The 11886-nt window shown below is 56.5% G+C and overlaps 1 non-coding gene and 2 pseudogenes across 1 annotated transcript; all 3 read left to right on the forward strand.

The window, feature by feature from the left end:
- Positions 1–1417: 1417 nt before the first annotated feature.
- On the forward strand, positions 1418–1630 carry LOC124719382 (annotated as a pseudogene).
- A 3271-nt stretch (positions 1631–4901) lies between these two features.
- Positions 4902–5114, forward strand: LOC124719033 (annotated as a pseudogene).
- Positions 5115–5907: 793 nt separating this feature from the next.
- LOC124721536 lies at positions 5908–6095 on the forward strand. The gene has a single exon (XR_007006348.1). It is a non-coding gene; the product is annotated as a U2 spliceosomal RNA (small nuclear RNA).
- The last annotated feature ends 5791 nt before the right edge of the window (positions 6096–11886 follow it).

Genomic DNA, 11886 nt, shown 5'->3' on the forward strand with positions numbered 1-11886 from the left:
TATTGTGGCGGCGTGCACTATTCAAAGTTGATGCACAGACTTGTACACTGCCAAAAGTCGATAGTCGCCTTGGACTCATTGACTTTCCCCACAAATGTGCGGCAATCCTGATTCACCGTATCGCCACTTTGCGTGAGATTGACCCAGGTGGGACAACAGCGGTGCTTTTCGACCGTTATCGCCTACAATCGGCGCGTGCACCAGTATGCTTGACACATATTCCATTCCGGATGACGACAGTCAAGGACTATCACCTCAATCAAAGTTACATCCTAGCAGTGGCCACCGACAAGGCACGCACATCGAAGCGCCTTTACTAGGCGCTTCGAGGCCAGCTCACACCACACAAATTGGAGGACAGACGACCGTCGGTCATCTGGCACCACGCTTGGGCTAATATCAACCACCTAGCCCTTCCCACAGAAGTTTCAGCGCTATGGTATCGCGTTGTAAACAATTTAATACCCACTAATCATCGCCTGGCGGCCATCCTCCTATGGCCCTCGGCTGCTTGCGGCCGATGTGGTGACGTAGACACCAGAGAGCATCGTCTCCTATGCCCTCACGTCACAGAAGTGTGGGACCTTGCACGTGTGCTATTAACGCTGATCGGTGGGACTACACTGGACTATGTGTCAGTCGACTGGTTCCTTAACCCTGGTATTCAGACCAACCCCCGAACACGACGTAACGCAATGGTGTGTCTCTTGGGCCAAACCATTTTCACGATCTATGACCTTTGCCTCGCAGATGCTGTCTCTTTCATGGACTACCTTTGGAGCCAGCATCGCCTGGCGGAATCTGACCGGAAATATACCATTACTTTTGCAAGATTTCTTAAAGTTGCAATGGTTCATGGTTATCAAAAGGTGTTCCGGGCTAACTAAGGCACCTCGTATAAGAATTGCCTGAGTGTACCCCTGGATCTTTGTCACTCGGACTTTCAAACTACCCTTGACTTACCCATACCCCAGATTTGATATTGGCCTTCTGGGCATCACTAGAGTAGACTGTTCTGTGATACTGATAATATGGAAATTGGTAACGTGCGAATTGTGTGAACCTTGTATGAAAAATTATTGGAAAATTGGAAAACGCATAATCTATCTTAGAGGATTATTACTTTGTTAATTCTATGGGCGATGGGATTATCTCGCCAGTTCGTTTGAGTGTGCTGCGTCGCTGTTTTTTTTTTATTTTGCCTTCATTTCTGTCTTTATTTATTTCTTTCTATTTAGTTTTTAAAATCATCACTTGCCTCACACCTGCAGAGGGAGGTGTGTTTCTGAGTAGTGTGTCGTCGCCCCCTGAGGCATAGCAGAGTATGCCTCCGCTTTTATTTTCGGTTTATGGCAATAAGTCTTGCTACAAACAACACCCTGCTTTACGTGCTGCGTCGACACTAGAGGATGGCGGCATTTTTGGTGAGGAAAAGGTAGGGCTATAGGGGAGGTAGGAGGGAAAAAAAGTGTAGTATCTGTTCTTATCAGCTTAATATCTGATACGTCCTGCATCACACGACCAGAATATTAAACTCATTTTTGGCTTCTGACGGAGTGCTAGGGGCTTGCTCCACCTCTGTAGCGGGTTGGCCCGGCATTGCAGTACCGCCGGGATCGGCCCACCTAAAATTAATTAAAACACAGCCTGAAATGGGTTAACATTCTGCAGTGATCAGATATTCCGCTGGTAGCAAAACTTGTCGTAGTTGTTGATGTGCCCAGTAGTTAGTTGCTTACACACCACGATTTCTTTTAATTAATTTAAGATTATCTTAAGTAATTTTTTTTTTTTTTGCGGTTAGCCGGACCGCACTTGCAGCCGCATTACGCTAGGCTGGTAATTTATGGGGGCACAGGACAGTGCCTTCGGATGCCTCGTTAGCGTCTCTTATGGTCTGGTCACAGATAATTTTAATTAAATTGTTTGGAGTTATAACCTTAGCTCCTCGCGAACGTCGTCGTCGTCGTCGTCGCCGCCGCACGCACGCAGAATACGTGTGTACACACGCACACACACATATGCAGTAGGTGGTGGACGACGTAAGCATTCGGCTAGGTGTAGCTCGCGCCAGTATAGCTCGCACCGGCCTGACGCTGCTGTGGGGCGGCCTCACGGCTTCTCCACTGCCCTGGCAGCTAGCGGCGTTCAAATAGGAGTCGCAGTTTACTCCTCGACATGGAGGGTAGTACTGGGCTGTTGACGAGTGCTCTCGTATATTGTCGTTCCTTCCGGCACTTGCTTTTGCGATGTTTTCGACGGTCGCCTGTTGCCATATCAGCCCGCACCACCGTATGTCACTCCCTCATGTGGAACGCACACGCTGCAAGCATTTAGGCCCTGACACTGCGGTTTTTCATCTCTGGCGGTACTCCGCAAGGATACCGCCCTTCGATTGTGCCATTCCAGCACTAATCGAAGTGCTAGGTTTTCCGGCCTGTTAGGAGACCGCTTCTGCAAAATGTGCGAGGAGATTTTTGCTGGTTGCGAGCTACCCGCCGATTTTCTAGCTGTACGTATTGGCTTTAATCCAAAGGTCACAGGTCACTGATGGGCTAAAGACGTACGTCCCATCACCGTTCTTAACACTGATTATAAGTTGGTGGCACGAAGTGTGGCTTCACGTCTTAAACAGGGAATGAATAAGGTACTTTGTCCCACTCAATCATGTGGCGTTTCGAATCGAACCACCTTCACCGCTGCTTCTATATACCGTGATGCTGTCTTACTCACCCACCGCCCACGCTCGAACCCCGGCTGCAATTGATCCCTAGATTTCGCCGGTGCCTCCGATAGGGTCTCCCATCCTACCTGCTGGCCGTTATGTAGCGGATGGGTTTCGGGGAGCACTTCATAAGAGTCATCCGGCACTTCTTGGATGGAGCAAATTCCACAATCATTGTGAACGGTTGCAGATCACGACCAATTCCCATCAGACGATCAGTTCGACAAGGGTGTCCCTTGTCAGTGTATTTTATCGCTTTGGCGCTGTACCCCATGCTGCGTGACATCGGACGGATGGTCGATGGTGTTCCTTTCCCAGGCGTCACCTTCCGCAGTGTGGCGTAGGCGGATGGTGTAGGTGTGTTTGTAGCAAACGCCAGGGACATCGATTCGGTTCGCCGAGTCCTCCACGTTTATGAACGAGCATCCGGTGCCATGTTAAAATCCAACAAAATGGTGCTAATCCCACTAGGACCACGATCATTGACCATCGAACGCCCATGCTACCGGATTGTAGGGGAACAACGTATCTTGGGTCTTGAGGTGACTGCCTGTCCACAGCGCATGTTAACACTCACGTGCAGGCGGATTCTCACGCGCATCAGAGGACTTTGCGTGAGTCACACTGATCAACGACTCGACCTCCATCAACGAATCCAACTGATTAATACTTACATCCTATCACGGGCATGGTATGTAGCACAACTCCTTACGCTACCGAAACAAACCAGCAGAGCCATCTCACAAACAGTATATTGCCTATTGTGGCGGCGTGCACTATTCAAAGTTGATGCACAGACTTGTACACTGCCAAAAGTCGATAGTCGCCTTGGACTCATTGACTTTCCCCACAAATGTGCGGCAATCCTGATTCACCGTATCGCCACTTTGCGTGAGATTGACCCAGGTGGGACAACAGCGGTGCTTTTCGACCGTTATCGCCTACAATCGGCGCGTGCACCAGTATGCTTGACACATATTCCATTCCGGATGACGACAGTCAAGGACTATCACCTCAATCAAAGTTACATCCTAGCAGTGGCCACCGACAAGGCACGCACATCGAAGCGCCTTTACTAGGCGCTTCGAGGCCAGCTCACACCACACAAATTGGAGGACAGACGACCGTCGGTCATCTGGCACCACGCTTGGGCTAATATCAACCACCTAGCCCTTCCCACAGAAGTTTCAGCGCTATGGTATCGCGTTGTAAACAATTTAATACCCACTAATCATCGCCTGGCGGCCATCCTCCTATGGCCCTCGGCTGCTTGCGGCCGATGTGGTGACGTAGACACCAGAGAGCATCGTCTCCTATGCCCTCACGTCACAGAAGTGTGGGACCTTGCACGTGTGCTATTAACGCTGATCGGTGGGACTACACTGGACTATGTGTCAGTCGACTGGTTCCTTAACCCTGGTATTCAGACCAACCCCCGAACACGACGTAACGCAATGGTGTGTCTCTTGGGCCAAACCATTTTCACGATCTATGACCTTTGCCTCGCAGATGCTGTCTCTTTCATGGACTACCTTTGGAGCCAGCATCGCCTGGCGGAATCTGACCGGAAATATACCATTACTTTTGCAAGATTTCTTAAAGTTGCAATGGTTCATGGTTATCAAAAGGTGTTCCGGGCTAACTAAGGCACCTCATATAAGAATTGCCTGAGTGTACCCCTGGATCTTTGTCACTCGGACTTTCAAACTACCCTTGACTTACCCATACCCCAGATTTGATATTGGCCTTCTGGGCATCACTAGAGTAGACTGTTCTGTGATACTGATAATATGGAAATTGGTAACATGCGAATTGTATGAACCTTGTATGAAAAATTATTGGAAAATTGGAAAACGCATAATCTATCTTAGAGGATTATTACTTTGTTAATTCTATGGGCGATGGGATTATCTCGCCAGTTCGTTTGAGTGTGCTGCGTCGCTGTTTTTTTTTTATTTTTCCTTCATTTCTGTCTTTATTTATTTCTTTCTATTTAGTTTTTAAAATCATCACTTGCCTCACACCTGCAGAGGGAGGTGTGTTTCTGAGTAGTGTGTCGTCGCCCCCTGAGGCATAGCAGAGTATGCCTCCGCTTTTATTTTCGGTTTATGGCAATAAGTCTTGCTACTAACAACACCCTGCTTTACGTGCTGCGTCGACACTAGAGGATGGCGGCATTTTTGGAGAGGAAAAGGTAGGGCTATAGGGGAGGTAGGAGGGAAAAAAAGTGTAGTATCTGTTCTTATCAGCTTAATATCTGATACGTCCTGCATCGCAGGACCAGAATATTAAACTCATTTTTGGCTCATGACGGAGTGCTAGGGGCTTGCTCCACCTCTGTCGCGGGTTGGCCCGGCATTGCAGTACCGCCGGGATCGGCCCACCTAAAATTAATTAAAACACAGCCTGAAATGGGTTAATATTCTGCAGTGATCAGATATTCCGCTGGTAGCAAAACTTGTTGTGGTTGTCGATTTGCCCAGTAGTTAGCTGCTTACACACCACGATTTCTTGTAATTAATTTAACATTTATCTTATGAATTATTATTTTTTTTTTTTTTTTTTTTTTTTTTTTTTTTTTTTTTTTTTTTTTTTTTTTTGCGGTTAGCCGGTCCGCTCTTGCAGCCGCATTACACTAGGCTGGTAATTTATGTGGCCACAGAAGAGTGCCTTCGGATGCCTCGTTGGCGTCACATATGGTCCGGCCACAGATAATTTTAATTACATTTTTTGGAGTTATATCCTTAGCTCCTCGCGAACGTCGTCGTCGCCGCCGCACGCACGCAGAATACGTGTGTACACACGTACGCAGTAGGCAGTGGACGATGTAAGCACTCGGCTAGGTGTAGCTCGCGCCGGCCTCGCGCCGGTGTAGCTCGCGCCGGCCTCGCGCCGGTGTAGCTCGCGCCGGCCTGGCGCTGCTGTGGGGCGGCCTCACGGCTTCTCCACTGCCCTGGCAGCTAGCGGCGTTCAAATGGGAGTCGCGGTTTACTGTTCGACATGGAGGGTAGTACTGGGCTGGTGACGAGTGCTCCCGTGAATTGTCTTTCCTCCAGCACTTGCTTTTGCGGTGTTTTCGACGGTCGCCAGTTGCCATATCGGCCCGTACCACCGTGTGTCACTCCCACATGTGGAGCGCACACGCTGCAAGCATTTAGGCCCTTCGACTGCGGTTTTTCCTTATCGCTTCTCGGCCTTTTGGCTAAGATCAAAGTTTAGTATCTGTTCTTATCAGCTTAATGTGAGCTCATATGGACTGATTTCTGCACCGGGAAGCGGTCGCGCTTATTCTCCTGTTTCAGGTCCGCGACCTGAACAATGGAGCTTGTGGTGACGCTGCCGGCGGATGTCTTCCGCTGCCGGATCTGCTTCGTCACCAAGGCTGCCGGGAGACCAACTTTTGGGGAGTACAAGGACCACTCGGCCCTTCTCCGCCACTACAGGAGGCTGCACGACCCGGAAACGGTTCCCGTTTTCGAGTGTCAGTTTTGCGGCCGACGCGACCCGCGGCTGAAGACGCTGCGGCTACACCAGCGGCTCTGCAATGCAGACTCCGCAACCCCCGGCGCTGCCAGTCGGGGGAGAGTGAGTATGGGACACGATGCCGTGTCTGGCTCTCTGGGGCACCCAGAGAGGTCAGCCGGCGGGAGGTCACAGGCGAGGGCCCCCGAAGCTAGTAGGACAGGCCCTTCGTCCTTAGTTAGTGCTGGGCGCAAGCCACAGGCGAAAGCGGCTCGGGAAGTTAGTACCATAGGCCGCCTAGCCTTAGATAATAGAGAGGGGCTATGGCCACAGCCCAGTCCGGTCCCCGAAGCTAGTAGGACAGACCGGCTGGACTTAGGATTAACTTACGCGGCGGTCCTGACCCGCAGCAGCGTGGTGGGCTCACAGGCTGCCTTGCCCTCACCCTGTGTGAGTGTGCAGGCGTCTGCGACGCCCAGGACGGCGGTGGTTGCCACCCCCGCGTCGTGTGTACTCTGTGTGCGCACGCCGAGGAGGTCTGGCATCCCCCTGCCGACACGCTCCGCGACGTCAACCGCGTCGCCACGAGTTCCGAGCGCAAGTTCGGGAGGTGAAGGCAGCACGCTGCCGACGCCTGCCGCCGAACGCGTCGCTCCGGCCAGAGGCGCAGTGTCCGACAAAGGCCGCGGCTCGCCGCTGCCCGCGCCGGCCATTGCGCCCAGTGGCGTACGCTGGCCACGTCGTGCGGCTACCGCAGGCGCCTCCCGCCCGCCATCTGTCGGGAGCGTGGGTACCGGCCTGGGACTGCCGCCCGCATTCGCTACGCCGCCAACAGGTGGCTCTGCGGTGCGGGTGGGCAGTGGCAGGCAGGCTGCCTCGCTCGCCGCGACCGCTGGTGTTGTCACTCACGGCGCAGCCGCGCCGCCGATTGACGCACCAAAGGCCGCGCGCCCGGCGGATGCACCGGATGGTGTGGTGCTTGTACGGTCGCAGACGTACACGCGCCGCGTTTCCTCTGCCCTGCCGGCGGTTACGTCGAGTGACGCCCGTCACTCCGTCTCCGCTCAGGCAGGGAGTGCTACTAAACAAGCAGCCTCTGTTTCAGACAACGAGTGGCACGTAGTCACCCCACGGAGGGACAGACGCCGTGCTGCAAGACGCAGACCACCGCCCCCGGACCGACGGCGCATCATACCGCCCAGTCCGCGTAACAGCGGCCCGGCGCGAGCCAACGCGCCTGGGCGGCCGGCGCGAGCTACACCTCGTGTATCTCGCGCCGGCGGCAGGGCGCGGGCGACCGCTGGGCCATCTGTTGGCGGCGCGGCGAACAACAGCCGCGGTGCGCTGGGCCCGAGCGCCAGGCCGGCGCGAGCTACACCTCGAGACGCCCGGCCGGCGCGGGCTACACCGGCCACCCCTACGACCACTGCGCCATCTGGTAGCGATCGTCGGGCACCCAGTCCGCGTAACAGCGGCCCGGGGCGAGCCGGCGCGTCCGGTCAGCCGGCGCGAGCTACACCCCGTGTTTCTCGCGCCGGCGGCGGGCCGCTGGCGACCGCCGGGCCATCTGTTGGCGGCGCGGCGAACACCAGCCGCGGTGCGCCCGACCCGAGCGCCAGGCCGGCGCAAGCTACACCGGCCCCTGCTGCTACCGCTGCGCCACCTGTCACCAGCGCGGCGATTGAAAGCAGCACTGAGCGGCCCACGCCAGATGGCAGCACGGCACCACCACCGACGCAGACGACGGAGCGGCGCGACGTGAACGGAGGGACTGCTGCTGCGTCTCCGAGAACTGGCAGCAAGAAGAGGAGACGCCGACGCCGTAACACCCGGCCCAGTCCCAACCTCCCGCCGCAAGGCTCCCGTCCTACACCAGACCTGACAGGCCCCCCTGTACCTTCCGAACAGGGCGCAACTGAGGCAGCTCCGCCCCCCCCCTCCCCCGGCCGACGCTCGGCTAACGGAGAGGCAGCGGCGCTGGCTGGCGGCCCTGGAGAGCGTCCACAACCAACCGTGGGACGCATTCGTCGCGGCCGTCGAGGACTTCATCTCCGAGATCGCCGAGACGAAGCCACAACGCCAGGCAGCCGGAGGTCGACAGGATGGGCCACCAGCAGCAGCGCACCGCGGCGAGGGCCGCGCCGACGCTGCTGCCAATCCCCCTCCCCCTGCCCCTACACGCGGCCGCGGTGGGCGGCGCGGTGGACGTGGCGCACGGCGCGCGGCGGCCGCCGAGCGTCGGTACGACGCGAATGCAGCGTCTGAGATTCAGAAGCTGTATCGCGCGGACCGGCGCAAGGCGATGCAGCGCGTCCTTGGCGAGACGTCGCCGTACTGCCAAATCGATGGCAACGTGCTCACGGAGCACTTTAAGGTAATATACTCTAAATCCGACTTTTCCGTTACAGATGCACCAGCTGCTGTCCCGGACTTTGCCGCCACCACACCTCCTGATGTCAGCGAGGAGGTCCTGCTGCCGATCACACCTTCAGAGGTGCAACAGCGGCTCCAGAAGGCGAGCAACACTGCTCCTGGGGCAGACGGAGTCACCTACTCAGACTTGCGACGTGAGGATCCTGGCTGCCACGTGCTAGCTAAGATCTTCTCGCGCTGCTGGAATGAGCGGAAGACTCCGGTGCAGTGGAAAATATCCACTACCGTCCTCATCCATAAGAAAGGGGACGTTTCGGACGTGACAAACTGGCGGCCTTTAGCATTGAGCTCTACTGTCTCTAAGCTCTTTGCTGCAATCGTTGCAGACCGCACTTCTCTCTGGGCGGAGCGGTTGAACCTGCTCTCCCCGGAACAGAAGGGCTTCCGCACGTTTGAAGGCTGCTACGAGCACAACTTCATTGTGCAGACGGCAATTGATGATGCAAGGCGCAGGGGAGGCCAAGCATGCTTTGCTTGGCTTGATCTAGCGAATGCTTTCGGTTCAGTGCCTCACGCTCACCTCCTTGGAGTACTGAGCAGGATGGGACTACCAGAGCAATTGCATCAGCTAATTGCCGATATGTACGATGGTTGCTCCACCCGCGTCCGTACATCTGACGGACTAACGGAGGAGATAGAGATCCAGGCGGGCGTCAAGCAGGGCTGTCCACTGTCGCCCATCGTCTTCAATCTCGCGCTCGAGCCGGTACTTCGCGCCGCAACCTCGCTCAGAAATGAGTGTGGTATTCCGCTTAGCGGCGTCAGTGTGAGTGCACTGGCGTATGCGGACGATATCGTGCTTCTGGCGCGGGATTCAGAGGCGATGCAGACGCTCCTCAATGTTGTGGGTGAGGCGGCGACGTGGGCCGGGCTTACCTTCAAGCCGTCGAAGTGTGCCACGCTTCACATCCGCCGTCGGCAGACACTAGGCTCGGTATTCGCCCTGCAAGGGGGAGAACCAGCCGTACTCGGTGCGGGTGACGCCTACCTCCATCTTGGCGTCCCCACCGGGTACAAAGTCACGCAGACGCCAACGGATGCGATCGCGGCAATTCGACGCGACTTGCAGCACCTGGACGCTTCCCTGCTGGCTCCCTGGCAGAAGATTGACGCTGTGCGTGTCTTCCTCCTCCCTAGGCTTGACTTTGTCATGCGGGGCGGAGCGGTACGCAAGGGGCCGCTATCTGCACTCGACAAGGCAGTGAAAGCGGCTGTCAAATCTTGGCTGTTCCTCCCACAGCGTGCGTCCACTGAACAGCTCTACCTCGCGCTGGGAGAGGGAGGATGCGGCCTGACGCCGCTCGCGGACGCTGCGGACATCTCGACGATCGTCCACGGCTTCCGCATGCTGCACTGCGACGACGCCACCGTCCGAGACATCGCCTGGGCCACTCTATCTACGGCCGCGCGCCGCCGACTGGGGAGGGAGCCGAGTCGTCCCGACTTGGCCACCTACCTTAGCGGCAGCACTGAGGGTGACCTCGCACGCGACGGTGGTGACATCCAGTCACTGTGGACGCGCGTCAGGAACGCCACAAGGCGCCTAGCGCCGCGTGGCGTCACCTGGCGCTGGAGTGAACTGCTTTCCGAGTTGCAGGTGGAGGTCGGCGGCCGGCCCGCCATCGCTGACGACGCGGAACACGGCGGCATCGGAGGGGTGACGCAGCCGGCCACGGAGGCGACGGCGACCGGGACTACACGACACCTCGAAGATGGCGGCGATGGACCGCAGCACGATGATGACAGCGTGGGACGCATCGTCAACACTGGCGTCGAGCATGTCCGGGTGGGAGGGGGCGCCAAACGTCTTCTCTCGCGGACGCTCCGCGAGTGTCTGAGACAGCGCCTGCGCCACATCCTACTCAGGAAACCGGACCAGGGGAAGGTGTTCGAGTGCACCAGGGAGTCCACAGCGTCCAACCACTTCATAGCGGGAGGCAAATACACCCGCTTCGCAGACTGGCGCTTTATCCATCGCGCCAGGCTCGGAGTCGTGCCTCTGAACGGTTGTCGCCGCTTTGATGGGCGGGCAAACAACAACAAAGCCTGCCGACGCTGTGGCCACAACAACGAGACGCTCCCGCACGTGATTAACGCGTGCATGGTGCACTCAGCAGCCCTGCAGTATCGTCACAACGCGGTCCTCAACCGCCTCGCGACAGCAGTCGCTGGGCGGCCAAGGAGAGGAAACGCTGCTGTTCCTGACATCAGGATTAACCAAGCCGTCATAGGGGACAGCAGTGGGCTGCGTCCGGACCTCGTAATAACTGACGAGGCCGCGAAGACTGTGACCATCGTCGATGTGACAATCCCCTTCGAGAATAGGCGGATTGCGCTCGACAACGCTCGGCAACTGAAGAGGATAAAGTACGCCGACGTTGCGCGCGGATTAGCCGCTCGCGGCTATTCCGTCACTGTCGACGCCCTGGTTGTCGGCAGTCTGGGGGCGTGGGACCGCCAGAACGATGCAGTGCTTCGGCACCTAGGCATCGCTAGCCGCTACTGCCAACTGATGCGGCGGCTGATGGTGTCTGACACCATCAAGTGGTCCCGCGACATTTACGTGGAACACATTACTGGCCACCGCCAGTATGTGTCCCCCTAGACTGTGGCATGCTCTGACGTCAGGCTGCGAGACCCTCGAGACTGCAGTCGTCGGAGAACTTCGAGGTCGGTGCCTTCGTGACGTCGGCGTCGAGATTCTCCTCCACGACGCGGGACCTGCGGCGCTACACCATCTTCGCGCCGCACTGCAGCAGTGCCGAGTCAGTAGCGGTGCGTGCGGTGCTGCCTGGTGCCCCTCCCTCCGTGGTGTCCGCCGAATATGGCCCCCACCTCGGTTGGCGCGGTGCTAGGCGGCGCCAAACGTGTGCCTACTGCCCGGCAGTCTCCAGCCAGCGTGGGAAGCAACGCCCTCCTGCCACGACACCCCGGTGACGTCTGCCGCAAGGCGGACAGAGGGGAGAAGTCCGGCTGCGTGTGACCCGCCTGCGTGCGTGGCACACCAGCCGCTGGCAGCCGTGCATGTGCAGTGTGCTGTCAGGGCATGGAGATGAATGAAATAAAACAAAATAGCTCCTAAAACTAGTTCCAAACCTTCCCCGGTCTGAAATATCTAAGGCCGCGCCTATCGCGGGATTAATCTTAAGGTAATATACTTAAGCATCCGCGCCTAACGCGGTCTTCCAATATTTAAGTAGTGGGCTTAACCCACGAATTAGAATTAAATTCAACTATTTAAGTGCGGTTAGAACCGTCTACTATAT

Source organism: Schistocerca piceifrons, chromosome 1 (assembly GCF_021461385.2).
Source record: "Schistocerca piceifrons isolate TAMUIC-IGC-003096 chromosome 1, iqSchPice1.1, whole genome shotgun sequence".
NCBI lineage: Eukaryota > Metazoa > Arthropoda > Insecta > Orthoptera > Acrididae > Schistocerca > Schistocerca piceifrons.